Source organism: Trichosurus vulpecula, chromosome 3 (assembly GCF_011100635.1).
Source record: "Trichosurus vulpecula isolate mTriVul1 chromosome 3, mTriVul1.pri, whole genome shotgun sequence".
In the NCBI taxonomy this organism is placed as follows: Eukaryota; Metazoa; Chordata; class Mammalia; order Diprotodontia; family Phalangeridae; genus Trichosurus; species Trichosurus vulpecula.
Genome location: NC_050575.1, coordinates 128,450,850 through 128,478,021, shown reverse-complemented (window position 1 = coordinate 128,478,021; position 27,172 = coordinate 128,450,850).

The window sequence follows — 27,172 nt, the reverse complement described above, 5'->3', positions numbered from 1 at the left end:
CAAATGAGGAAACTGAGGCAAACAGAGTTAAATGACTTGCCCAGGTACCAGAGTTAGTGTCTAAAGCTGGATTTGAACTCAGGAAGATGAGTCTTCTTGACTCCAGGGCCAGTGCTCTATGCACTGCACCATCTAGCTGCCCCACATAGTCCCTTGTCCTATAGGTAATACCTATGAGCTAAAGGGAATGCACATTGTTTTGTAAATCTGACCGGTGCATCTATGTACCAGGTACCATTTTAAGATTCATTAGGAGATAGCCATCTCCTAGTTGGAGATCCCTCCTCTAGACATTATGTTCAATTAATTCAAGCCTATAAGTATGAAGCAGAACACCCTAATGCAGAATGAAGTCTAATAATAGAATGGACTGCCTTAGGAAGTACAGTCAGTTCTGCTGTAACTCAACATATGTGTTCCTAAAAATTACTGTGCTATGAAATATCTCACAATAAAAACAACAGGGCTTATGGGTAAAATGGGATTGGGGTACTATACTCAAAAACTTCCTCAGTGACAAAAAAAGGATAAGAACTTAACAAAAATGGTAGCACAGTTTTGTACATCTTAAACGGTTAAGAAATACAAAAAGTTAAGTCATTTTTCAGTCGTGTCCAATTCTTTGTGACCCCATATGGGGTTTTCTTGGCAAAGGTACTGGAGTGGTTTCCCATTTCCTACTCCAGCTTATTTTACAGATGAGGAAACTGAGGCAAACAGGGTTAAATGACTTGCAGGATTTGAACTCAGGAAGATGAATCTTCCTGACTCCAGGTGCAGTACATAAATACTACACTAGATAGTGGTGGTGTCTTCAGCCTCAGGCTGCTTAACTTTCACCCTTGTTCCCATAGGGCAGGGGCCCCAAGCCATGGAGATGGTGGGGGAGAGAAGTTGGAGTGCGTGGGTACACACCAGGCCTACTCAGGTCACAGGTACTATTGTACCAGAAGATGTACAATACCTTTGACACACTACCTTGAAAAAGCCCTCCAGTTTTCTTGTAGAAGTGGGCATCGGAAGGGTTGCAGCTTGTGAATTATTATAAAGTGAAGCGTTTTCTATGTTTCTGCTGTTTCTCTCAGATGAAGCAGCATACAAACAAACCCAAAATTTGAGTTATTTTCAAACTGCTCCCTAATATATCAATCTTGTTGGAAAAAAATTTTCATTTTCAAAACAAACGTTAGAGAAGAAATATCTGTAATGAGTCTTCCCCCATCCCCCATTCCCCTTGTTGAACATCTTTGAGCAGAGAGTAGATGCCCTCTGTCTGGGATGCCCCATAAGGTCCATCTGCTCAGGTATAGGCTATAGTAGGATCGTAGATCATAGGATAATAGAATTGGAGGTGGAAGGGACCCTAGAGATCATCTAATCCTACCCCTTCATTTTCTAGGTGAAGCCCATCAAAGTTAAGTGATTTGCCCGAGGTCACTCAATGTATAGTAAATGCAGGTAAAGATCTTTTTAGGGTAGTAACTGGCGGGGTTGGGGAACCTGTGGCCTTCTAGGTCCTTGGGTGAGGTCTTTTGACTGTTTTACTGAACAAACCCTTTTATTAAGGGGATTTGTTGTGTGAAAGTTTGGATTCAGGTGGCTAGGTGGTACAGTAGATAGAGTGCTGGGCCTGGAGTCAGGAAGACTCATCTTCCTGAGTTCAAATTTGGCTTTAGATACTTACTAGCTGTGTGACCCTGGGCAAGTCACTTAACCCTGTTTGCCTCAGTTTCTTTATCTGTAAAATGAGCTGGAGGAGGAATTGGCAAACCACTCCAGTATCTTTGCCAAGAAAAAACCCAAATGGGGTCATGAATAATCAGTCATGACTGAAAGAACTCAATAACATCAAGGCACTACTCGGTGGAGGAAGAAAAGGTATGGCTGGCACCTGCCAGCAGATGCTGTGTTCTAGTGGTAGGTGCCAGAAGAGGGAGTCCTTTTTCTCTTTCCGCTAATTTCCTATGGAAAGCCTGTCCCTAGACAGGCAGAGAAAACTGTAGCAGGAATCTCTTCTACAACATCTCGATCCATAGTCATCCTGTTTCTCCTTGAAGACCCTCAGAAATGGTAACTTGCCACCTCCTGGGGTAACCCATTCCACTTTTGGACGGTAGCTCTTACTCATGTGGGAGGGTGGAAAGAATGTTGAAATTGGAGCTGGCAGACACCTGGGTTCAATCTGCTATGACAATTATTATCTGTATTACCTTCCATAAGTCACTTAACTTCTCTGTATCTGTTTTCTCATCTATAAAATGAGGATAAGAATATTTGCTGTACCTCCCTCACATAGTTAGGAAATCGTTCTATAAACCTTAAAGCCCTCTCTTTATAAAGGTGGATCACCACTATTACCACCACCATCATCAGTATATCAGGCTGAAATCTGCCTTCCTGCAACTTCCATTCACTCTTCCTTCTACTTTTCCTTTTCCATGTGATATTTAAATACTTCAAGACAATAATCAGGCTAAATCTTCTCTTTTGGGGACATATACCCATTTCCTTCAACCAATATCTTTATGGTGTGGTTTTGAGCTCTTCCCCCCTATCCTGTTCATTCTTCTCTGGATGCACATCTGTTTGTCAATAACCTTGTTAAACTGTAGGTCCCAGAACTGAAAACCTGACCACAGTGAGATCTCCATCCCCCTCCTCCTCTCTCTCTCTCTCTCTCTCTCTCTCTCTCTCAGTCTCTCTCACTCATCTATCCACCTACCTATCTTTTGTACACACACACACACACACACACACACACACACAAAATGTGACCAGGATAGAGTACAAATGGATTCTCACCTTATTTGTAGACATGATTTGTTTAATATAGATATCTCAGGAGATGCTACCACCTCCTCCATTAAGCCTTCCTTGATCCCCCTAATCCAGGGGTTCTTAACCTGGGTATTTGTTTTCAAAAATATTTTAATAACTATATTTCATTATAATTGGTTTACTTTGTTGTTGTTCAGCCATTCAATCATGTCCAATTCTTCATGACTCCATGGACCAACTGTCCCTGGGGTTTTCTTGGCAAAGATACTGGAGTGGTTTACCATTTCCTTCTTCAGTTTTAGGCAGGGGTTAGTGACTTGCCCAGGGTCACACAGCTTGTAAGTGTCTAAGGTCAGGTTTGAATTCCAATTTCTCTGTTTTTTTTCTTTCACTCCAGACTACCCACTATCCACTGTATGTCCTAGTTTTCTTTACAATCCTGTATATTTCATAAAATGCATTTTATGAATTTAAAAAATCCTGAGAAGGGATCCATAGGCTTTAGCAGACTTCCAGAGGGGTTCATCATACAAAAAGATTAAGAGCCCCTACCTTATGCAATGGTGAGCTCATCTGAGCTCATAGCCCTTTATCACTGAGTCAGTGTGGTACAGTGTAGGGAAAAGAAGACTGGGTTAGGAGTCAAAGGATCTGGATCTGAATACCAGCTCTGCCAGCTTTTGTAGCCTTGGGCAAGTCTCATCCCTCTTTTAGATGTCAAATTCCTCATTTGTAAAATGAGGGTGTTGGACTAAGGTCTTTTCTAGCTTTCAATCCTCTCATGAGCCGCCCCACCATATTCTTTCTAGTTTTCATTTTAATAATTCACATCAGTGTCTCATCTCCCCCACTAGGCTGTAAGTTATTTGATGGCGGGGTTGGTTTGAGCACTTTATTCCCCTCCACATGCTCTGCCTGGTCTTTTGCCTTGTCTCCCCTCCCTCCAGCCTGTCTTCTTCTTGGCTGTCAGATTGATCTTCCTAAAATGCAAATCTAGCCATGTCACACACACTTTCGATCAAATCCAGAGGCTTCTTATTGCTCCTAAAATAAACCATAAAACCCTCTGTTTGGTGTTCAAAGCCCTTCCTGACTCATCTCCCCCCCTTAATCTTGCCCTGCTTTCCCCCTCTGAGATCCGGTGACACTGGCCTCCTTGCTTTTCCTTGAATACCACACTCCGTCTCCCACCTCAATATTTTCCCTGGTTGTCTTCATGCCTGGAACATTCTCCCTCCTCCTCTCTGCCTCTTAGCTTCCCTGGATTCCTTCAAGTCTCAGCTAAAGTCTCACTTTCTACAGGAAACCTTCCCCAGCCCTCCTGAATCTTAATGCCTTCTCTCTGAGACTACCTCCAATATATCCTGTATGTATCTTGTGTGTATATAATTGTTTGCCTACTGTCTCCCCCTCCCAAATAGATTATGAACTCCTTTAGAGGTAGGGACTGGTTTTTTTTTTGCCATTCTCTGAATCCCTGGAGCTTGGCACAGTACCTGCCACATAGCAGGTCTACTGACTCTCTGACCATGAGCAAGCCACTTTCCCTCTCTGAGCCTCAGTGACCTCATCTGTAAAATGGAAATGTTGTGAGGGACCAAATGAGATAACGTATGTGAAATGTTTTGTAAACCTTCAAGAACCACATAGATGCCAGCTATCCTTTTCATATTCATTAGTTTTGGGGAACCTAATACATGCAAATTATTATGTAGGGTGCTAAGAGGTTTAAAAATATATACAGGGTGTTCCTAAACACATAGGCAAGTGATGGCAATGTGGAGTTATTGCATCGAGTTCACGTGAATCTTGCAAAGTCCATCAACCTTTGCATCACAAATGATGGAAAGCACATTGAAGATGTTATTTGTTAATAGTCCAGTTAAATAAAAATTTCATTCATTTCATTTCTTGAAAATATGCATTTTTGCATATGTGTCCAGACTGTAGGAACAGCCTGTACATGATGTAATCCCTGCCTTCAAGGAGTTTATAGTTTAATTAAAGCACCAGAGCATAAAACATATATGATAGAAAAGACATCAACATAAGGCAGTGTTGAGAAATGTCAGATAACTGATACAGATCTTAAGTGCCCCAGGAGTGTAGGTGAGAGAGAGAGAGAGAGATCAGCATGGCCTAATTTGGTCAGGGAAGGCTGACCAAGGAAGGTGTGGAGCTGAGACTTGAAGGATAGTAGGAAAAGGTTTTATCTAACAGAAACGGTGGGAGGAAAGGCCCCTTCAAACTCAAAAATTCCTTTTTCTAATAGTTTATGCTCTAAGGCCCCTTCTTGCTTTAACGCATATTTCTAGGTTCTGACCTTTTTATTCCAATCACTTCTAGCTCTAATATTCTATGTTTTAATTCTCTCTTCTAGCTCTGATATATTATGTTATACGTTTGACTAGTCTATGCCTACGAACGTTTCCAGCTCTTAACGTTTTATATTCTAGTGCGCTGTGTTCCAGAGTTCCCTCCAGCTCCAATGTTCTATGTTCTAACATTCCATATTGTAGGCTGCTTCTTGCTCTAATATTTTGTGTTCTTACTCTTTGTTTTAGGATCCCTTCGAACTGCGATATTCTACCATCTATAGTCTAATACTCTATGTTCAAAGGTCCCTTTCTACTCTACTCTTCTGTGTTCTAATGGTGCTCCGAAGGTTCTTGTCAGCTCCAACGTTCTATGGTTCTATAATTCTAAGTCTTATAAGTGAGGTACAAACAACATATAGTTTAAAGGAAGGAGAGATAACTTCAAGCTTTGGGGGTAGGGGGAAGAACAGGGAAGGCTTCAAGGAAGAGAAGGCATTTTAATTGAGTCCTGAATGATGGACAGAATTTTAACCTGCAGAGATGGTGAATATTCTGGGAAAAATGATCTTTAGTCATTTTTCAGGCATATTTGACTCTTCATGATCCCATTGAGGGTTTTTGTCACTATTTCATTCTCCAGTTCATTCTTACAGTTAAGGAAACTGAGGCAAATAGGGTTAAGTGACTTGCCTAGGGTCACACAGCTAGTAAGTATTTGAAGCTGGATTGGAACTCAGGAGGAGGAATCTTCCTGACTCCAGGCTCAGCACTCTATCCATGATACCATGTAGCTGCCCCATTCTGGAAAAAGCAGCCTTCTAATTTTTGGATTTTTTTTATCAATTCCCAAAACTCAGAGGCTATGCTCACAGTCTGTCTCACTACCCTTGCTCATTTTTCCTGGGGGGGGGGGGGCTTTGTCCTTCTGTCTTCTCTTCTGCCCCCATGAGATCCAGAGCTTGTGTCCTAAAAACCTGCCAAGCAACTAACAGCCAATTTTCCTACATATAGAAGTTTTTTTTTCTTTTTCAAATACAGGTCCCTCCTCCCTTCTCTTCTTCTTTCCTCCCCCTGAGAGCTTCCTGGGAGTTTTACACCTCAGTATAGCTAAAAGGGGAGACAGCATTTGTCTCTATCTCTCGAGAGTAATTAACATTCCATCTCCATGTGAGAAATAAATATATTAGACATAAAATAGAGACACCAGAGAGGGATGGCACACTGGTGCCAGCTACTGAGAACAAGGCATCTGTCTCCATCTCTCCAGAGTGGGAATGTTTGGTAAAGATCAAGTTTGTAGCGTTTATTAGAGAAAGTGTGAACAGATCATCACTTCCCTCCCTCCTGCGCCTCTGAAGGGACTGTCTCTCCCCTGGTTCTTCTCCTCACTATTAAGGATGAAGGTGGGGGAAGTGGTGGCTCAGAACGGCATTCTCAGGCGTGAGTCATAGCATCATAAGATTAGATTTGCAGTTTGGGAGGGATCTGAGTAATCCATCTGACCCAGCCTCCTCATTTTTAGAGATGCAGATACTGAGACACAGGGAGGGATGCTGACAGGCCTGAAGTCACAAAACTGTGAGCTACAAAGCCAGCACGAGAATACAACTGCTCTCATTTCCCTTGCAAGAATTTCACCTTAGCATCTTCCTGATGAGGTGAGCGGTACCCTGCAGAGGGTAAAGTGCAAGGGGACTGACTCTCTGTCCTTCTAGGCTTGAGTAATGTGAGGGTAAGTGGTTAGTAACCTCTTTAGTTTTGAGGGCCCCTGGTGAAACATAGCATTTAAAGCTGGGAGGAGTCTTAGACAAGCCCTGAAGTAGAAGATATAAAGCTAGATACTATGCACTTTATCTCCCATCATTTTACATGTAGTAAAACTGAGGGCTTGGAAGTAATTTGCCCATAGACGTATAGAGAGCAAATATCAGAGCTGAGATTTAAACCCATGTCTTCAGGTTCTAAATCCAGGGATGGGTCTAATCAGACTAGTTTGTTGTATCCTAGTGCCGGCCACTGGACATCCCTGCTCTAATAGCAATGACAAGTGATGTTTCTATAGAGCTTTATGGTTTGCAAAGTGTTTTTTTGCATAATGGTCATGGAAAGTAGGTTGCGTATTATCTTCCTTTTACAGATGAGGAAACTGAGGCTTAGAGAGAAAGGTCACCTAGTAGAACAAAAGCTTCTTGAGAACACAAGAGCTTTGTTTTTTCAGGGTCTAGCATAATGCCTTGTGCCACAACACCTGGATTAGGTATTTAATACGTCCTTGTGTATCAGTAAGGCAATAATAACAATGTAGATGATAATCATCAAAATGTCTATGTAGTTCTGTATCACAAAGTATACGAGACTCCCCACATAGAAGGTAGAAGAAGCAAACCATTTATTGAGACACCAGAGAACCATATCCCATAACCAAATATTCAGCTCCCACAGCCAGCTAGCCCACTTCATCATAACAGCAAGGTACTTAAAACACGATATCACAACATGGAGTCTGGCCATCCCAAAACCTCTCCGACCCCCTGCTGGGGTCTTCCCCAAAACAAACTCACAGTACAGCTAAGTCAGCCTGTTCAGATCTAACTATCATGATGGTGGCCATTAGCAGTCATAACTACTCTCTCTCTCTCTCTCTCTCTCAGCATTTCCTGTGATATAACTTCCCTTTCCTGTCAGGAAGCTCCTCCCACCACATGTGACTTAGGCTTCCTGTGAGTAAGCAGGTCACATGGCCTATTAATGGGTGGGAAAGATCTTCAAATCTAAATTGCTACTACACCTTGCTGAATTTAATAAATTGAACTGAGTGAGGAGAAGTGGCTTGCTCAAGGTATCAGAGATAGAGAGTATTGATATTTCCAGCTCTCCTACCTCCAGTCCAGTGCTCTTTACTCTACACTATTCTTAATTGTGACCTTCAGCAAGTCATTTAATTTCTGATTCTCAGTTTCCTTATTATAAGATGAGGGGTTTGGACTGGATAATCTGCTACTTTCAGGTCTAAATCTATATACAATCCTATTATATTCTCTAGGGATAAAATACTGTCAATGAGAAAAAAGTATATTAGAAAAAGAGAAGACCAATTAATTGAGCCTATAATTTTTAAAAGATCTTGAAATCAACAATCAAAAAAAGCCTCCAAAGAGGCACAAAAATAGAAATCCTGAGAATCAAAAAAGAGAAGAACGACACTGAAAGCAGATATACTATTGTGATCATAACATTCATTTTTTTTAAAGTTCCAAATCCTCTCCCTCTAATTCAGCACCTCTCCTACCGAGAAGGCAAGCAGTATGATACCCATTATACATCTATTTGTTTGACATTCTAACATTTTAACTTTTTTCTTTGTGATAATAAAACTAAAAGCTGTTTTGGAAGATAAAATAGACAAGTCTTGATTTATAAAAATTTAAGAATAAAAAATGAAGAAACATAACAACAAATAGATAGAAAATAAGGAAAATGACCAGAACCTATTATGTCCCATGATGCAAAAAAACCCCTAAAACTAATTAAAGGATTATCTAGTTTAACCATTTCATCTTGCAGATAAAGAAACCAAGGCCCAGCAAAGTTGGATGATTTTTCCAAGAACATAAAGGTAATGACAAGCAGGATTTGAACCCAGGTCCTCTGATATTACAGCCAGTGCTCTTTTTACTGTATTTTATTGCCTCTCAATGAAATAGATAAATGTTTACAAAAATATGAAATACCCATACTAAAAGAACAGGAACTAATTTCAAATAGTCAAATCTTGGAAAGATAGCTTGAACAAGCCATAAAATAACATCCACAGGGAGGGAAATGGATTTACAAGTGAATGCTACTAAGTTTCTAAATAGCCATTAACTTATACAAACTGTTGTCAGGCATGGAGGAAGAAGGTACTTTATTAAATTCTTTCTATGAGACACATGTTGCCCTGATGCCCAAAACAGGGAGAAATAAAGCAGAAAAACAAAATCATACACCAATATCACTAATGTATACTGATGTAAGATATTAAATAAAATATTAGCAAAGAAGATGTATGTTCAAAAATTTATTTACCATGACCAAGTTGGATTTATATCAAGAGTTCAAAGATTAACATCAGAAAAATTCTTAACATAAATAACATATGACTAATAAAATCTTTTAAAAATCATTTATTATAGCAATAAATTAAAAAAATCTCCAACAAAACACAGTACTTGTTTGTGTCAAGGATACTAAAATGTATAAGAACATAAGGACCTTTCCTTAACATGATCCAAAATATGAATCTAAAACTAACAGCATTATTTTCAATAAACATTAAAATATTTCCTAATAAGATGATGCATAGAAAAGATTGTTTATCATCTCCAGTGCTACTTGATATAGTGCTAGAAATGCTGGCCATGGCAATGGGACAATAGAAATTGAAGCTACAAACATAGGCAAAGCTATCCCTATCTGTAGGGGATAAATGAAAGAAAAAGCATTTATTAAGCACTATGTTCCAGACACTGTACTATGTGTCAGCATTACAAATCCAGATGTGAAACCATCCCTTCCCTCAAGGAGCAGTAGGGGGTAACAACACCCTGTGGCGGTAATGGCCAGGGAAAGAGGTTTTGGTCTGCGTAGTCACAGGGATGGTGAGTGGGACAAAAGGGATGTCAAGCTGAAGCACCTTTTCCAAAAGCATGGTAGTGTTGCTTTGGTTAAAGATCCCAAAGCAAGATGTAGAAATTTGGGGAGGAAAGGGGTTGCTCACAGTAATGAGATAGAAGACGGCCGAAGTGAAGAAGTGTGGTTGAGTCTGTGATTTAGAGAATCCCAGTGATTCAATAAAAAAATATTTACGAAAGCGATCGATAGCTTCAGTAAAGTAGCACGATGCAAAATGGACACATAATATCATTAGCCTTTCCGTATATCACTAACAAAATCCAGAGGAAATGATAGAAAAATTCCATTCAAAATAATTACAAATTATATAAACCACCTTAGAGTTAACCTATAAAGATATACTCAGGATTCATATAATTACAACTACAAAGCACCACTTACAAAAATAAAGGAAGGTAAAAAATTAGAAATTAATTTTTCATGGCTAGGCCATCCCAGTATAATAAAAATGACAAATGGTCTCCCTCTACCATGTTACCTAAATTAATTTAAAGATTTAATACGACATCAATCAAACTACCAAAGAGCTACTAGATGAAATAATAACTTTCATTTGGAGGAACAAAAGGTCAAGAATCTCAAGGCAAATAATGGAAGAAAATGCTAGAATGAAGAGTGTCTAGCGCTCCCAAAACTCCAATTATACTGCAGAATGATTGGGTACTATTTAAAACAATAGAAGAGTACATACTGCTACTGTTGCTGTTACTAATACTAATTGCTAACATTTATGTAAGTCCTACTATGTGTCAGGTACCATGCTAAGCACCCTACAATTATCTCACTTGACCCTCACAACAACCCTGAGAGATAATAGGTGTTACTATTCCCATTTTACAGACGAGGAAATAGAAGCAAACAGAAATTAAGTGAGTTGCCCAGGATTATATAGCTAGCAAATGTCTGAGGCTGAATTTGAATGCAAGTCTTCCTGACTCCACACTTAGTGTTCTCTCCGCTGCATCACCTAGCTGCCACTACCCCTACCTAATATTTTATAATGCTTCCGAGTTTTACTTCACATTCAACGAATTGGCAAAGATCATAAGAATGGAAATACTCGATGCTGAGAAGTTACGAGGAGTTAGGCACACTAGGACACTATTGGTGGAGTTACAAGTCGGTTCGACTATTCCGGAAATAAGTTTGGAATTATACAAGACTATTTACTAAACTATTCATATCGTTTGATCTAGCAATCTTATCATCGGGCATATATCCCAAGGAAGTCAGAGATGGAAAAGATCATCGTTATCATCGTAATAGCAATGATGTAGTTCTTTATAGTTTGCAAAGCGTTTTATATATGTCATCTCATTTGGTAGAAAAAACCTCACCATTTTTGGGAGAAAAAAAACTGAAAATGATGTCTGTTCATAAATTAGGAAAGTGGTTGAACATATTCTGGTGTATGCTCATTATAGAATATAGAATATTTCTGCGCTATTAGAAACAAAGATGGGAAATTCAAAGAAACACAGGAAGTCTTGTATAAACTGATATAGAAAGAAGTAAGCAGAACTAGGAGAACAATATACAGAATGACTACAAAGATGACCACTAAGAACAACCCAAAAAGCCACTGAACTCCGAATGAAATGCACTGACCAATACTGAAGCCAGAGGCCAGATGACTGCAGATGTTGAATATATGGCAGATGCCAACAAACGGTTGTTCTTTGTCAGCTTTTCTTTATTGTTTTTCTTTGTTATTGGGAGTGTTATCGGTGATGATAGAGGGTATATGAGGAAATATTGTGATTTTTAAAAATTAAGATGTTGGTAATTTTTCAAAGAAAAGAAATAGGGTTTCAAATGATCCTGGAGTGCTTAGCTTATCACTAGTCATTCTCTTGTGTTGTTATAGACATTGGAACCAGTGACAGCCTACCGTACAAATCCCAACACAGCCTACCAAGAGGACACAGATAAGACGTGTTCCTACTGATTCCTCTTCCCAAAGGGTTTCAGTAGAGCACAAAACTCATATACAAAAATATCCCCTAGTCTACTGACCACATGCTTTTCTGATGCTAATTCATTGCTAATTCTCTCTTGCTAATTCATAGTACCGCTAACCACTGGTTTAAAAATGTTGATTGTGCCCTGTTCAGGGTTCATGGAACCAAGACACAAACTTCACACTCATCTGATCTAACTTCAGGGCTTATTGAATAATATACAAATTATGTAAACATTGTCATACTAGACAGGTACTAAGAAAGTATATACATTTCACTTTACTACTCCCCACTAGGTTCCATATTGATCGAGTTCAGGGAAATGAAGCAATATTTGTTACTGTTCGCAATAAGTCAGCCCTATCTGGACATAGCTTGGCCACTGAATGGCCTCCAGACTTTAGGTGCTGTGATATTTTTTATTGAGATAAATGAAAGGAGCTGGAGCTTATTACAGTTGCACCGATCTTAAGGTAAGCAGACCTTGTGTATCTTTGAATACATCAACCGTGAATAGTTCAGATGAGGCTAAACACAGAAGTTAATAGAATTCCTTTGGAGTCAAGGGCTACATTCATGGATATTCATCATTTTCAGTTCTAAATCTATGATTCTCTTCCTCCTGGGTGAAGGGGCCTCTACCACCCCATCCCTTTCATATACAAGCTGCATGCATTCTCAGCGTTGGTAGAAATGCTGGCCCAGTCTTCTATTGAGAGGCCACGCATGTTCCCTTCCTTCCTACACACTGCCTTCCTCCACTCTAGTAAAATGTAATCTCCTTGAGAGCAGGAATTACTTATTTTGTTTTTGCCTTTGTATCCTCTGAACTTAGTTCAGTACCAGGGGCTTTGTAGATGCTTAATAAATACTGATTGGTTGTAAATATCCATGTTCTCTGTATACAAAGAATCCCAACTATGTGAGAACTACCCAGGAAGGCTGAAAAGGGACCAATCAGATAATCAGTACCAGAAATTTCCCAGTTTGACCTCTAAATTCCTGCTGTTTGTACAGCACTGTACTTGGCCCTGAGGAGGAGGAGGAGGATATGGTTTGGATAAGACATCATCCCTGAACTCAAGGAGTTCATGTTCTGTTAGAGAGGTATGAAACATATACAGGTAATTATAACATGCAATACCGACTGATGTGTGCAATGGAGCCTTTAGAGCATGCCCAGATCACCTAACACAGAGATGCTCTGAGTCTCCTACCATGTGGGTGGGGGTAGCCTCTTTTGATTGGCTGCCTAACTGGGCACAAGTTGTGTCTTTAAAACTGGTGAAACTGTGAGACGGTCCCTCTTTCTGGCTCGCGTTCTTTTTTTTTTTCTCAAGAAATTATTTTTAAGTTATACATGTACAATCATGTTAAACATATTCCCACATCAGTCTTGTTGTGAAAGAAGAACCAGAACAAAAGGGGAAAACCATGAAAAAGAAAAAAAAAACAAAATAAAAGTGAAAATAGTGTGCTTCAATCTGTATTCAGACTCCATAGTTCTTTCTCTGGATGTGGATAGCATTTTCCATCTTGAGTATTGAACTTGTCTCGGATCCTTGTATTGCTGAGGAGAGCTAAGTGTATCATAGTTGATCATCACACAATGTTGCTGTTACTGTATACCATGTTCTCCTGCTTCTGCTCACTTTACTCCGTGTCAGTTCATGTAAGTCTTCCCAGATTTTTCTGAAATCTGTCTGGCTCACATTCTTTCTAGCTCCCTCTGTCCTGTGCAGAGGGCAAAGATCACAGTTTACCCACAATGGGGTAAAGAAGGGAAGGACTTCCTCTCTTCTCCCTCTTTTTTACTCCATATCCCAGAAATGAGCCTGGAAGTGTTTATTTCTGTTCTGTGTCTTTTGTCCCTCTCACTTTCAGATGCTGTCAGCGATCCCCATGAGACCCAGGAATTTGAGCCTCAAAGTCAGTATCATGGGAGGTATTACAGTCAGCCAGCCCAACAGAGAAACCCTAGGAAGCCAGAGTGCCTAGGACTCAAGCCCGAGGTGGGTGTTTTGGACTTGGCACCATGACTAAAGGAACTGAGTTAAGCTACAAAGCTAATAATCCACATCCCTCTCCAGGGATTGAGGTGATGCTGGAGATGGTGGTGTGGGGAGAGAGAGATTATGCCTCTCGTGTTGAGGGAGGAAGTTTGGTATATCCTTAAGAATACTGGAGAACCCTGTGAATGGGGTGAAATGTAACCTACCTGGCTTTCCAGGAAGTAAGGACCACTGTAGTTAGTTTGATCTCTCCTGCAAGATCCTAGAGAAATTTGGAAGGTTTTTTTTGCCTGTAAAGTTGATTTTTTTCTCTCTGGTGAATGTTCCTTTATAAGTCATTTTCGCTTTTTGCATTTTGCTAATTTTTCATTTTGTTGAATGTTTGACTGCTAAGTATTGATCTTTTTTCATATCATTAAATTCTGTATATGTCTTCAGTTCCCAGTGATTTAATTTTGCAAATTTTAATTTGTTCATTGCTTGACTATTTAAATAGTGTTATTTCCTGTATTATTGAATTCTATATAAGTATTGATATACTGTTATATACTGAATCCTGTAGAATTGATATTAAATTTAATGTGATAAATCTGGAATCACTAGGTGGCTAGCAGAAATGTTCATATTCTTTTTGCATTTAGATAGATCTAGATTGCTTGCCTTGTATGAAAGCAAAATGTCCTCCAGCTTCATAGGGTGAGAAACCCTGTGCCTAAAATCCACAAGTACCTGTTATTCCTCACCACTTCTCCAAATGATCCTATTTGTCTTCTTGTTCTGATGTGTGAGTTTACAATGAGTTTACCCTGGCAGCAGCAAGGATCCATGGGGGAATTTGGGGTGCCCTTTGGGATAAGGAGAACAGAAGAAATTGCCTGCACTTTTATGACAACCACCTATAGTAGAGAGACCCCTAGAGAACACTGATGTGCCCTGTGTAGATAGGGACACTTTGTGCAGATCCCAGTTGGATGGCCTTATGCACTGAGGGACTCATTGGAAGAGCTTCCACTCGACAGTTTCTCATTTGAGAAAGGGGTCACAGACACCATGATCCACCTCCCTGTGGGGAGAGCTCCACGTAGTTTGGAGTAAGTTTTCCTTGTCTTTGCTCTTTCTTTTGCTTGTTGGTTGAGAAAGGCCCTGTAAGCCTAAGGCTAAGCAAGCAGAAATATTTGTTGAACATTTAAAAATGTTGCTTATTTTTGTAAATCTGCAAGACTTTGTGTTTGGGGATAATTGTGATTTTCATCTCTACATGTAAGATGGTATATGATCATTTACATTGGTTGTATTGAGACTTTACTGTTTGGCAATGGGGAAACAAGTGAATGGAAATTGCTTCTGTCTCCCCAGAGACCAAAGAGAACCATTCTGAATTTGGGGCAAGAATTGTTGTAAGAAAAAAAATTGAACAGGTGAGAGGAAAAGGACTTCCTATCCTTGCTCTCCCTCTCTTTTATCCAAGTTCTGAGAAATGGGTGTACAGATGTTTGTATTTTTTCTTTGTCATTTGTCCTTCTCAGTTTGGTGCTGGCAATACTCCCTACTAGACCAGGGAGTCCAAGCCATGGCGACCCTAGAGCCAGGATTGCAGACAGGGTGTTGTAGCCTGCCAGCTTGGCATGGAAGCCCCCATAAGCCAGGGTATCTGGGACTGGAGCCCAAGGAGAGAATTGCTCTTGGAACTGGGACTCTGCTAAACTATTAATCTAATCCCCTTTCCTTCCCCAGAGTATGAGGTAGTACAAAGAGGGGATGGATTATGCCCCATGTGGTAGGGGATGCAGAGCACCTTCATGTTAGGCAATCTGGACATGGCCTGAAGGCCCCATTGCAAGTGCATTAGAGAATGCAAACAAAGTACTCTGTGAGACTGAGGGGAAAGGTCATTTATTCAGGGAACATTTTCTAGAGAGGGTTACATTTTAGTTGGGCTTTGAAGAATGAGAAGCAATTGAGGAGGTGGAAATGAGACATAGTGTTTGCTTAATAAATGTTCGTTGATTAGCTATTCTCAGCAATGTAGGGATCCAAGACAGCTCTGAAGGACTTATGAAAAATGCTATCCATCCCCAGACAAAGAACTGACAGTGTCTGAATGCAGACTGAAGCATACTTTTTTTTACATTCTTTATTTTTTTTGAGTTCTTTTTTGTCTATGTTTTCTTTCACAACATGACTATTATAGAAATGTTTTGCATGACTAGACATATATGACCTATATGGAATTGCTTGCCTTCTCAATGGCGGAGGGACAGGGAGGAAGGGAGACCATTTGGAACTCAAAGTTTTAAAAACAAATGTTAAAAATTGTGTTTACATGTAACTGGGGAAAATAAAATACTAAATAAAGCATAAAAATGTTAGTCGAGGTTAGTTGAATTATTTATATTTCCTCATCCCTGGTAATGTCATGGAGGGTGGAGTTTGATGTGCAGGCATGACTACAGCTGGCTGGGTATGCCTTGGAGGCTGGGAGGCTTGGGTTGAAGCTGTCCTGGCCTCTAATGATAGTGTAGTGCTGTGGAAAAGGTCAGGACACCAGCTTCAAGTCCCAACTTTGCTAAGAGCTAACAGTAACTTTTAGGCAAGTTGCTTTACCAGCCCGAGTCTGAGTTTTCAAGTTTTAAAATCAAGAAATTGGCCCAGAAGACCTCAAAGGCTTCTAGCTCTATCAACCATGGACCTCTGTCCCCTGAGTCCCTGAGGTTCTTCTTTCAGAGGGCTATAAGCCAAGGATTCCCAACCACTGGTCTCTTACTTCAATGAGAGAGCACATTTTGGAATGAAGAGATCTGCTTCTGTTTATTTTTCAGCTCTGGCACCTACTAATAGTGTAAATCTAGGCACGTCAAGTCCCTTCTCTGAGCCTCAGTTCCCTCATCTATGAAATGGGGACAGTGTGCAGTAGCTAGAGATATGACCTATGGGCAGGTCCCATTTCCTGACGCATGCTGGCTGTGCAACCCTGGGATCCTAGACCTAGAGCAAAGGGACTCCAGAGGCCATTTTGTCCAACACGATAATTTTACAAATGAGGAAACAGAGCCAGGGAAGTTGAGTGGTTAGCCTAAGATCACAGAGTCACCAAGCATTAGTGGCAGGATTTGAACCCTGGTTCTTTAACTCCAGAACCAGTACTCTTTCCATTGTGCTATCTTCCTGAACACGTTATTCAACTTCAGAGTTCTTTCAAGCAACTCTAAGAATCTGAGTTGTATAGCAAGTGTTTCTCTGTGCATTGACAGAAGAGTTTCCCCAGGGGGAATTCTGCATGCCAATGAAATCACAGTTCCAGTCAATATTTATCCACCTATTTCATTGGGTTGTTTTGAGCAAAGCGCTTTGGGGGTTTTTTATTTAATATTTTATCTTTTCCCCAGTTACATGTAAAACAATTTTTGTTTCTTTTTTGGAGGGGGGATGGCAGGGCAATTGGGGTTAAGCGACTTGCCCAAGGTCACACAGCTAGTAAGTGTCAAGTGTCTGAGGTCGGATTTGAACTCAGGTCCTCCTGACTCCAAGGCTGGTGCTCTACTCACTGCACCACCTAGCTGCCCCTAAAAACAATTTTTAACATTTGTTTTTAAAACTTGGAGTTCCAAATTGTCTCCTTTTCTCCCTCCCCACCCCAACTCATTGAGAAGGCAAGCAATTTGATATAGGTTACACATGTCTCGTCATACAAAACATTTCCGTCATATCATAAAAGAAAACATAGACCAAAAAAAACCCTCAAGAAAAATAAAGAATGTTAAAACAAAGTATGCTTCAGTCTGTGTTCAGACACCGTCAGTTCTTTGTCTGGGGCTGGATAGCATTTTTCATAAGTCCTTCAGAGTTGTCTTGGATCATTGTATGGCCGAGAACAGCTAAGTCATTCACAGCTGATCATCTTACAATATTGCTGTTACTTTGTATGCAGTACATTGCACTTTACATCAGCCCATGCAAGCCTCTCCAGGCTTTTCCTAGAGTATCCTACTCATCATTTCCCACAGCACAACAGTATTTCATCACAATCATATAACACAACTGGTTCAGCCATTCCCCAATTGAGGGGCAACCCCTCAATTTCCAATTCTTTGCCACCCCAAAAAAAGCCGCTATAAATATTTTTTTACATGTGGGTCCTTTCCCTTTTTTTAAAAAATCTCTTTTGGGATGCAGGCCTAGTATTGCTAGGTCAAAGGTTATGCTTGGTTTTATAGCGCTTTGGGCATAGTTCCAAATTGCCCTACAGAATGGTTGAATCAGTTCACAACTCCACCAACAGTGCATTAATGTCCCATTTCCCCCACATCCCTTCCATCATTTGTCATTTTCCTTTACTGTCCTATTAGCCAATCTAAGAGGTACAAAGGAGTACCACAGAATTATTTTAATTTGTATTTCTCCAGTCATTAGTGAGTTAGAGCATTTTTTCATTTGGCTATAAGTAGCTTTGGTTACTTCATCTGAAAACTGTATATTTGGATCATTTATTAATTGGGGAATGGCTGTTACTTTTATAAATTTGACTCAGTTCTTTATATGTTTGAGAAATGAGGCCTATATCAGAGAAACTTGCTTCAAAAAATTTTTTACAGTTACTATTGCTAACTGTTATTTACCTCCATCCTACTCCCTCCCCCCATTTATTCTATCTTCTCTCCTTTCACTCTGTCCCTCCTCAAAAGTGTTTTGTTTCTGATTACTCCCTCCCCCAATCTGCCTTTCTTTTTATAACCCTCCCCCCTTCTCTTATCTCCTTCTTCTCCTACTCAAAGATAGTACTTTGTAAAGGGTTACTTGAGCATATACTATGGAAGTGAGAATTTTTATCACTGTAACATACTGATACACTAATTAACTCATTTTATGCCTAGGGGCCTCTAAAATCATTTTGGTTCCCTCCTCTCTGGCTTTGGAAAGTTTATTTTAGAGGAAAAGTACTGAATTTAGCTACAATCTTTCTGAGCCCCTAGTTTGGAAAATTCCCAACACCCAGGCAGAGGTTGGGTTCTTCATAATTTCAAAATATATATATATATATATGTATATATATGTGTGTGTGTGTGTATATGTATATATATATGTGTGCGTGCGTGTGTATGTATGTATATACACATATGTGTGTATATATGTATGTGTATATACACACACACATATGTTGTGTTTGTCCTTCATTCTCGAAGAGAACCATGACATCAGGAAAATGATGACATGACTTGCAGTTAACTTTGATTTGAGTCAAGGAGGGCTGTGCAAGGTCACCAACCTCACTTTCTCCTCCAGCCATCTGGGTCCAGGGTTCTAATATTCACCAGGATGACTGGATATGGCCCAGAATGCATTGAGAAACCCTGGCCGTTTTAGGCTAAGGTCTTTTCAGGTTCTCACTTTGAGTGAGGAAATGGCCATTCATATACACACATACACACATATGTACATACATATATGTATATCTGATTAACCTTTGGTCTCTTTGAGTTTGAGGCAAAATGAAGTTTACTGGGAACCTTTGGGTAACATTATACAGTCTATCAAAAGGCAGGAATCAGGAAGGCAAATTGGGGAAACAACTGACCTTTTCCTGGGACTTCCCTCAGCCTGGGACTTTCTCTCACAGATGCCTATACAGCTCCCTTCTCTGCCACAGCTCAGTCCTCCCTTTGCTCCATTACTGCTCCAACCTCTGGAATTCAGATGCTTAGAATCTATTTTCTCCTGGTTCTGAGATAGTTTTTCCTTTTCATACAAATTGCTTGGGGGCAACTTCTGGGGTGGGAGGGGAAGTGGGGGGGGGATGAAGTCAAGATGGTGGAGTAGAGAAAGCACTTAGCTGAGCTCTCTTAACGTTTCCCTCCAAACGGATTTAAAATAATGCTTCAAATCAAATTCTGGAGAGGCAGAGTCAACAAGAGATCAGAGTGAGACATTCTTCTAGCCCAAGACAACTTAGTAGGTCAGAAAGAGATATCTGTGACACAGAGGTGGAGGTTGACCCGAAGTTCAGATGAAACACTAGTGGTGGGACCAGGTGGTGGTGGTGACAGAAGCAGGAGCATCAGGAGCTCTCAAGCCAGAGACAGTAAGGGGACCTGGCAACTGGTCAGAAAAAGACTATAGAAGACCCATGTGCTAGCACTGGATATAGGACCAGATACTGTTTGGCAACTCTATTGCTTATACCCATTTCTGGTCAAAGAGAAACACTTTTGGTCAAGAGGAAGCAGAAGCCCTGAGGGGTAGTATTACTTTTGGTCACAAGGGATAAGGGACCTGAGGAACAGTATTATTCCTGGTCCCAAGGGATCAGGGCTACTTCCTGGGTAAAGATCAGAGTGCAGACCAGGAGAGCAGTGACCACACCTCTCCCTAGAAAATATCACCTTCAAAGCACTGAAAACTTCCTAACCCCAATAATTAGCTCTGAAAACAGCAGTACAAAAAAAGCCTGAAGCTTGAGACAATGCCACTTCTGCCTCTACACCAGTAACAGGGACTTTATAGAGCTAGACAAAACAACAAAATTCATCTGGAAGAACAAATGGTCAAGAATATCAAAGGGAATCTGTAGAAGAAAATGTAAAGGAAGGCAGCCTATCAGTTCCAGATTTCATACTATATTGCGAAGTGGTAATCATCAAAATAGTCTGGTACTGGCTAAGAAATAAAGGGGTGGATCAGTGAAATTATATAAAATATATAATATACCTATACTGTATTAATATATAGTAGTAAAAGACAATAGTAATCCAGTGTTTGATGAACTCAGATCTAAGCTTTTGGGGTAAGAATTCAACATTTGGCAAAAATTGCTGGGAAAACTGGAAAACAGTTTGGCAGAAACAAGGCATACACCAACGTTTCACTCCATACACCAATATAAGGTCAAGATGGATAAATGTTTTAAACATGAAGGGTGTTATCATAACATGGAAAAAAGGTACCTGCCAGATGTATGGATAAGGAAAGACATTTTGACCAAACAAGAGATAGAGAGGATCACAGAAAGTAAAACAGATAATTTTGATTGTATGAAATTAAAAAAAAAAGTCTGCAAAAACCAAACCAATGCAGCCAAAATTAGAAGGAAAATGGGAAAATGGGAGGAGGAGGGAATTTATAGCAAGTTTCTTTGATAAAGTCCTTGTTTCTAAAAAATATAGGGAACTGAGTAAAATTTATAAAAGTAGGAGCCATTTCCCAATTGATAAATGGTCAAAGAATATGAACAGTTTTCAGAAGAAGAAATCAAAGCCATCAAAGTCAATAGTCACATGGAAAAATGCTCTAAATCACCACTAATTAGAGACTGCAAATTGAAACAACTCTGTGATACCATCTCACACCTGCCAGATTGGTTAACATGACAGAAATGGAAAATGATAAATACTGGAGAGGATGTGGAAAAATTGGTACACTAATGCATGGTTGCTGGAGTTGTGAACTATTCCAACCATTCAGGAGAACAATTTGAAGCTACATCCAAACTGCTATAACAATGTGCATATCCTTTCAACCAGCAATACCACTACCATATATCCCAAAGTATATCCCAAAGAGATTAAAGAAAAGGAAAAAGGGGGGGTGCCGTGTGGAGCCAAGATGGCAGCTGGAAAGCAGGGACTTGCTTAAGCTCCCTCCCCAGGTCCCTCCAAACACCTATAAAAATGGCTCTGAACATATCTAGAGCTGCAGAACCCACAAAATAGCAAAGGGAAGCAGGGCTCCAGCCCAGGACAGCCTGGATGGTTACTGGGAAGGGTTTATCACACAGAGCTGTGAGTGGAGCAGAGCAGAGCACATCCCAGTGTGGGCTGTGCCAGGACCAACCAGAATGGGAGCTCGGAGGAACAGGCCATAGTGCCCTGAATCAGTGAGCTGTGGCAATTACCAGACTTCTCAACCCACAAACACCAAAGACAACAGAGAAGGTTAGTGGGAAAAGCTGCTGGGAAGGAGTGAAAGGAGTTCACAGCTAGCCACTGCCCCCGGGGGTGGCAGAGGTGGTGCAGCTTTGAGGCTGCTTCCAGGGCTACAGCTGCAGTTGCTTCTGGCCCCAGGCCCACCTGGTGGGAAGAATTAAGTGGTGGATTAGAATGGTGGTGCAAAGCCTGCTTTGCCCTGCCTGAATCTGGGCCACAATCCTGGTTGGTGGTTCTTGGGGGAGGAGTGCTGGTGTGGCAGAGCTTGCTGTGTAGAAGTAGCTCTGAAAATAGCAGCATAGCCCTCAAGCCTGGGACAAAGGACTCTCTACTCTACAAGCAGTCATACCCGGACAAAAAACTTAAGGGTCAAGTAGTTGTCTGGGAACATGAACAGGCACCGAAAACAGACTCAGATTCAGACTTTGGAATCTTTTTTTGAAGAAGACCAAAACATACAGCCAGAAGAAGTCAACAAAGTCAAAGATCCTACATTAAAAGACTCCAAGAAAAACATGAACTGGTCTCAGGCCATGGAAGAGCTCAAAAAAGGATTTGGAAAAGCAAGTTAGAGAAGTAGAGGAAAAATTGGGAAGGGAATTGAGAGTGATGCAAGAAAACTATGAAAAACAAGTCAATGACTTGCTAAAGGAGACCCAAAAAATACTGAAGAAAATAACACCTTAAAAATAGACTCTCAAATGGCAAAAGAGCTCCAAAAAGCAAATGAGGAGAAAGCTGCCTTGAAAGGCAGAATTAGCCAAATGGAAAAGGAGGTCCAAAAGACCACTGAAGAAAATACTACTTTAAAAATTAGATTGGAGCAAGTGGAAGCTAGTGACTTTATGAGAAATCAAGATATTATAAGACAGAACCAAAGGAATGACAAAATGGATGACGATATGAAATATCTCACTGGAAAAACCACTGACCTAGAAAATAAATCCAGGAGAGATAATTTAAAAATTATTGGACTACCTGAAAGCCATGATCAAAAAAAGAGCCCAGATATCATCTTTCAAGAAATTATCAAGGAGAACTGCCCTGATATTCTAGAGGCACAGGGTAAAATAGAAATTAAAAGAATTCACAGATCACCTCTTCAAAAAGATCCCGAAACAGAAAACTCCTAGGAATATTGTCATCAAATTCCAGAGCTCCCAGATCAAGGAGAAAATACTGCAAGCAGCCAGAAAGAAACAATTTGAGTATTGTGGAAACACAATCAGAATAACCCAAGATCTAGCAACTTCTACATTAAGGGATTGAAGGGCTTGGAATACGATATTCTAGAGGTCAATGGAGCTAGGATTAAAACCTAGAATCATCTACCCAGCAAAACTGAGTATCATGCTCCAAGGCAAAATATGGATTTTCAATAAAATAGAGGACTTTCAAGCTTTCTCAGTGAAAAGACCAGAACTGAATAGAAAATTTGACTTTCAAACACAAGAATCAAGAGAAGCATGAAAAGGTAAACAAGAAAGAGAAATCATAAGGGACTTACTAAAGTTGAACTGTTTTGTTTACATTCCTACAGGGAAAGATGATATGTGTAATTCATGAGACTTCAGTATTAGGGTAGCTGAAGGGAATATATATATGTATATATATATATATATATATATATATAGACAGAGGACACAGGGTGAGTTGAATATGAAGGGATGATATCTAAAAAAATAAAATCAAGTTAAGGGATGAGAGAGGAATATATTGAGAGAGGGAGAAATGGAGAGATAGAATGGGATAAATTATCTCATGTAAAAGTGGTAAGAAAAAGCAGTTCATTGGAAGGGAAGAGGGGGCAGGTGAGGGGGAAATGAATGAATCTTGCTCTCACCGGATTTGACTTAAGGAGGGAATACCATACACACTCAATTGGGTATCTTACCCCACAGGAAAGAAGGAGGAAGGAGATAAAAAAGGGGGGATGATAGAAGGGAGGGCAGATGGGGGAGGAGGTAATCAAAAGCAAACATTTTCGAAAAGGGACAGGGTCAAGGGAGAAAATTGAATAAAGGGGGACTGGATAGGAGGGAGCAAAATATAGTTAGTCTTTCACAACATGAGTATTGTGGAAAATTTTTCATAATGATACATGTGTGGCCTATATTGAATTGCTTGCCTTCTTAGGGAGGGTGGGTGGGGAGGGAAGAGAGGAGAGAATTTGGAACTCAAAGTTTTAAAAGCAGATGTTCAAAAAAAAGTTGTTTTTGCATGCAACTAGGAAATAAGATATACAGGCAATGGGGCATAGAAATCTGTCTTGCCCTACAAGAAAGTAAGAGAAAAGGGGATGGGAGGGAGTGGGGTGACAGAACGGAGGGCTGACTGGGGAACGGGGCAATCAGAATATATGCCATCTTGGAGTGGGTGGAGGGTAGAAATGGGGAGAAAATTTGTAATTCAAAATCTTGTGGAAATCAATGCTGAAAACTGAAAATAAAAACAAAAAAAAAACAAAAAAAGGAAAAAGGACCTATTTGTACAAAATATTTATAGCAGATCATTTTGTGGTGGCAAAGAACTGGAAATTTAGGGGATGCCCATCAATTGGTGAATGGCTGAACAAGTTGTGGTATATTATTATAATGGAATAGTGTTATGCTATAAGAAATTATGAGCAGGATGGTTTCAGAAAAACCTGGGAAGACTTATACGAACTGATGCAAAGTGAAGTGAGCAAAACCAGTAGAACATTGTATGCAGTTACAGCAATATTGTAAGGATGATCAGGAATGACTTAGCTATAATAATCAAGACAATAATCCAAGATAGTACCAAAGGAACTATGAAAAAAATGCTATCTACCTCTAGAGAGAGAACTGAAGAACTCTGAATGCAGATTGAAACACACATTTTTTACTTTCTTTTTCTTGGTTTTTGTGTTTTCTTTTACAATATGGCTAATATGGAAATATGTTTTGTGTGACTTCACATATATAATTGATATCAAATTGCCAGCCTTCTCAAGGAGAGAGAAGGGATAGGAGGGAGGGAGAGAATTTGAAACTCAAAATTTAAAAAAGATTATCAAAATTTTAATATATAATTGGGAAATATTCAATGAAATTAATAAAAATAAATGTTAAAAATCATTTGGGGCAAGACCCAATCTCTCACATTAGTTCTGATTGTTTTAAGGAGGTATATAAGCCCTGATCACACTCAGTTCTTATTGTCACAATCAAAAAGTGTTCTCATCTTATCAAAGCAAGAACCAAATGGGAGTGGTTTCAACCATAGCCTTGTACTACTCTTATAAGCCTTACTCCTTGTTCTCTTCATCCTTCCTTCATCCTTTATTACCATCCATGGCTCCATCCTCCTTACTTTTAAAAAACATTTTATGTTTCCACAAGAACAGTTTGGATTATCAAATACTGCTGTAAACAGCCTCTTGCTGTCAAGTCCCCAAACCAGAGTCACCAGAGAAGAAATCCTTACAGTCAGAAGTAGCATTGTGTATTAGCTGTTGACTTGGAGACAGAAGGTCTCGATTCCATTCCCTGCTTCTATTATTACTTGTTGGACCTTAGGTAATTTCCCTGTACCGAGTCCACTTGGGTTTAATTTGGTGGGTGCCAGGGCAGGAAGGGCTAACCTCTGATCTCATTTGTATAGACGATTTCCAACGGGGAAACTTCCTTGATCAATGCTGATCAACTTCTATTTTGCAACTTTCAGTCTTAAAGAGATACTTGAGACACTAAGAAGTTAAAAGAATTGCTAGGGTTATATAGCCAATATGTGTCAGAGATGGACCTTGAACAACACAGATGTTCTCTGCTTCAATTTACTCATTTGTAAATTGGATATGATTGGATCAAAATTCTAGAGCTAGAAGGGACAAGAAAATAATATTTGCCTTATTTACCTTGGTGTTGTGAAATAACAGATGCAAAGCATTTTGTAGATTGCAAAATACTGTGGGAATGCCAACTAGCATTACAATTCAGTCAAGCTACGAGGCATGCTACAAAGTGAGGTGCCCTCAGACATATTAGTGCTGTGTGGAGGCAACTGATGGTGGGCTGGGCATTAGTTTCTCACTTTTATTCCCTTTGCATGTATAGCCCATAAGTGATTGCACTGGCTAGTTGGGTTCCCAGAGGGCAGCTAGATTTCCCTATCAGGGTTCTAGTATAATCTTAAAGGATCTCTCTAATTCTATCAGATTTAGGCCCCATTCTGGTGTGTTCTCCACAGTAATATCACCCAATGTTTACTGTCTCAATATTGGTTAGTTAATTAGTATAGATTTCATTTTACAAAGGCATATTTGTCAAAATATCAGAAAACAAAATACAAAATGATCGCCCAATTTGGGAGTACATACTCCGTGGGGAGAATGGGCTCAGATATAAAGATATTGTTGCGAAGCATTTATTCCACCAAGTTCACTTCTGAATTTGGCATGACCAATGGGTGAATTTACTCCCCTTTTTGTAAGACAAACATCTTTGTAAGACATTGGCTGCTATTGACCCATTATTGGACTTGCTCCTGTAGATCTTTCCCCTATGGACTCAGCTGCTATAGTCTACCAAGGACTTCGCTAACCTTATGAAGTCATACAAGTTTCTTTGCCAAAGTGAAAAAGACGAGGTCACAATTTCATCAGCCAGCCTGATGCGGGGCGGGGGGGGTGGTAGTGAGAAAAAAGGATACTTCCCTTCCACTGGCTCTCCAGAACTCAGAGAGTCATCATTATACTCATGAACTTCCAGAAGCAGGCTCACCAAACATCCACATAGGTTCCCTGTACAAGCTCCCAGAATTGAGCCCACATTGGCCAGTCCTCTGTTATACCTATGTATAGTTCATTTAACTTTCTAAAATCCTTTCCCCGTGTTTTGTGAAATAGGTAGAATGGATTTTATAATTCCAATTTCACAGATGGGGAGAGTAAAGCCAAGAGAGAAGTGGCTTCCCTTAGGTCACATAGCTGTTACATAATGATCATCTTCATAGTTACCATTTCTATAGTGCTTTAACATTTATGAAGTGTTCCCCTCACAGTAATCTTCTGTGTGTGTGTGTGTGTGTATGTGTGTGTGTGTGTGAGAGAGAGAGAGAGACAGAGACAGAGACAGAGAGACAGAGACAGAGAGACAGAGAGAGAGAGAGAGAGAGAGAGAGAGAGAGAGAGAGAGAGAGCTTGAAGCCAAAAGAACAAATGTGACTTGGGATCACTGATCTGAGTTAGAAGGGATGTTGGGGATCATTTATGCCATCCCTTCATTTTATACACGAGAAATCTCAGGGAGTTTGGTATGTCAGAGAATCATAGATTATAGAATATTAGATCTAGAAGGTGTCCAAAGGGACATGGAGTGTTGGAACAGAGAACAGAGAATATTAGAATATGGAATGCAGAATGTTAGAGCACAGACATTAGAACCGGAAAGCACCTTAGAGATCATCTGGTCCAACACCCTAATTTTATAGAGCAAGAAGCTGATGACCAGAGAGAAGTGACTTACCTGATGTTACACAGTGACTTAGTA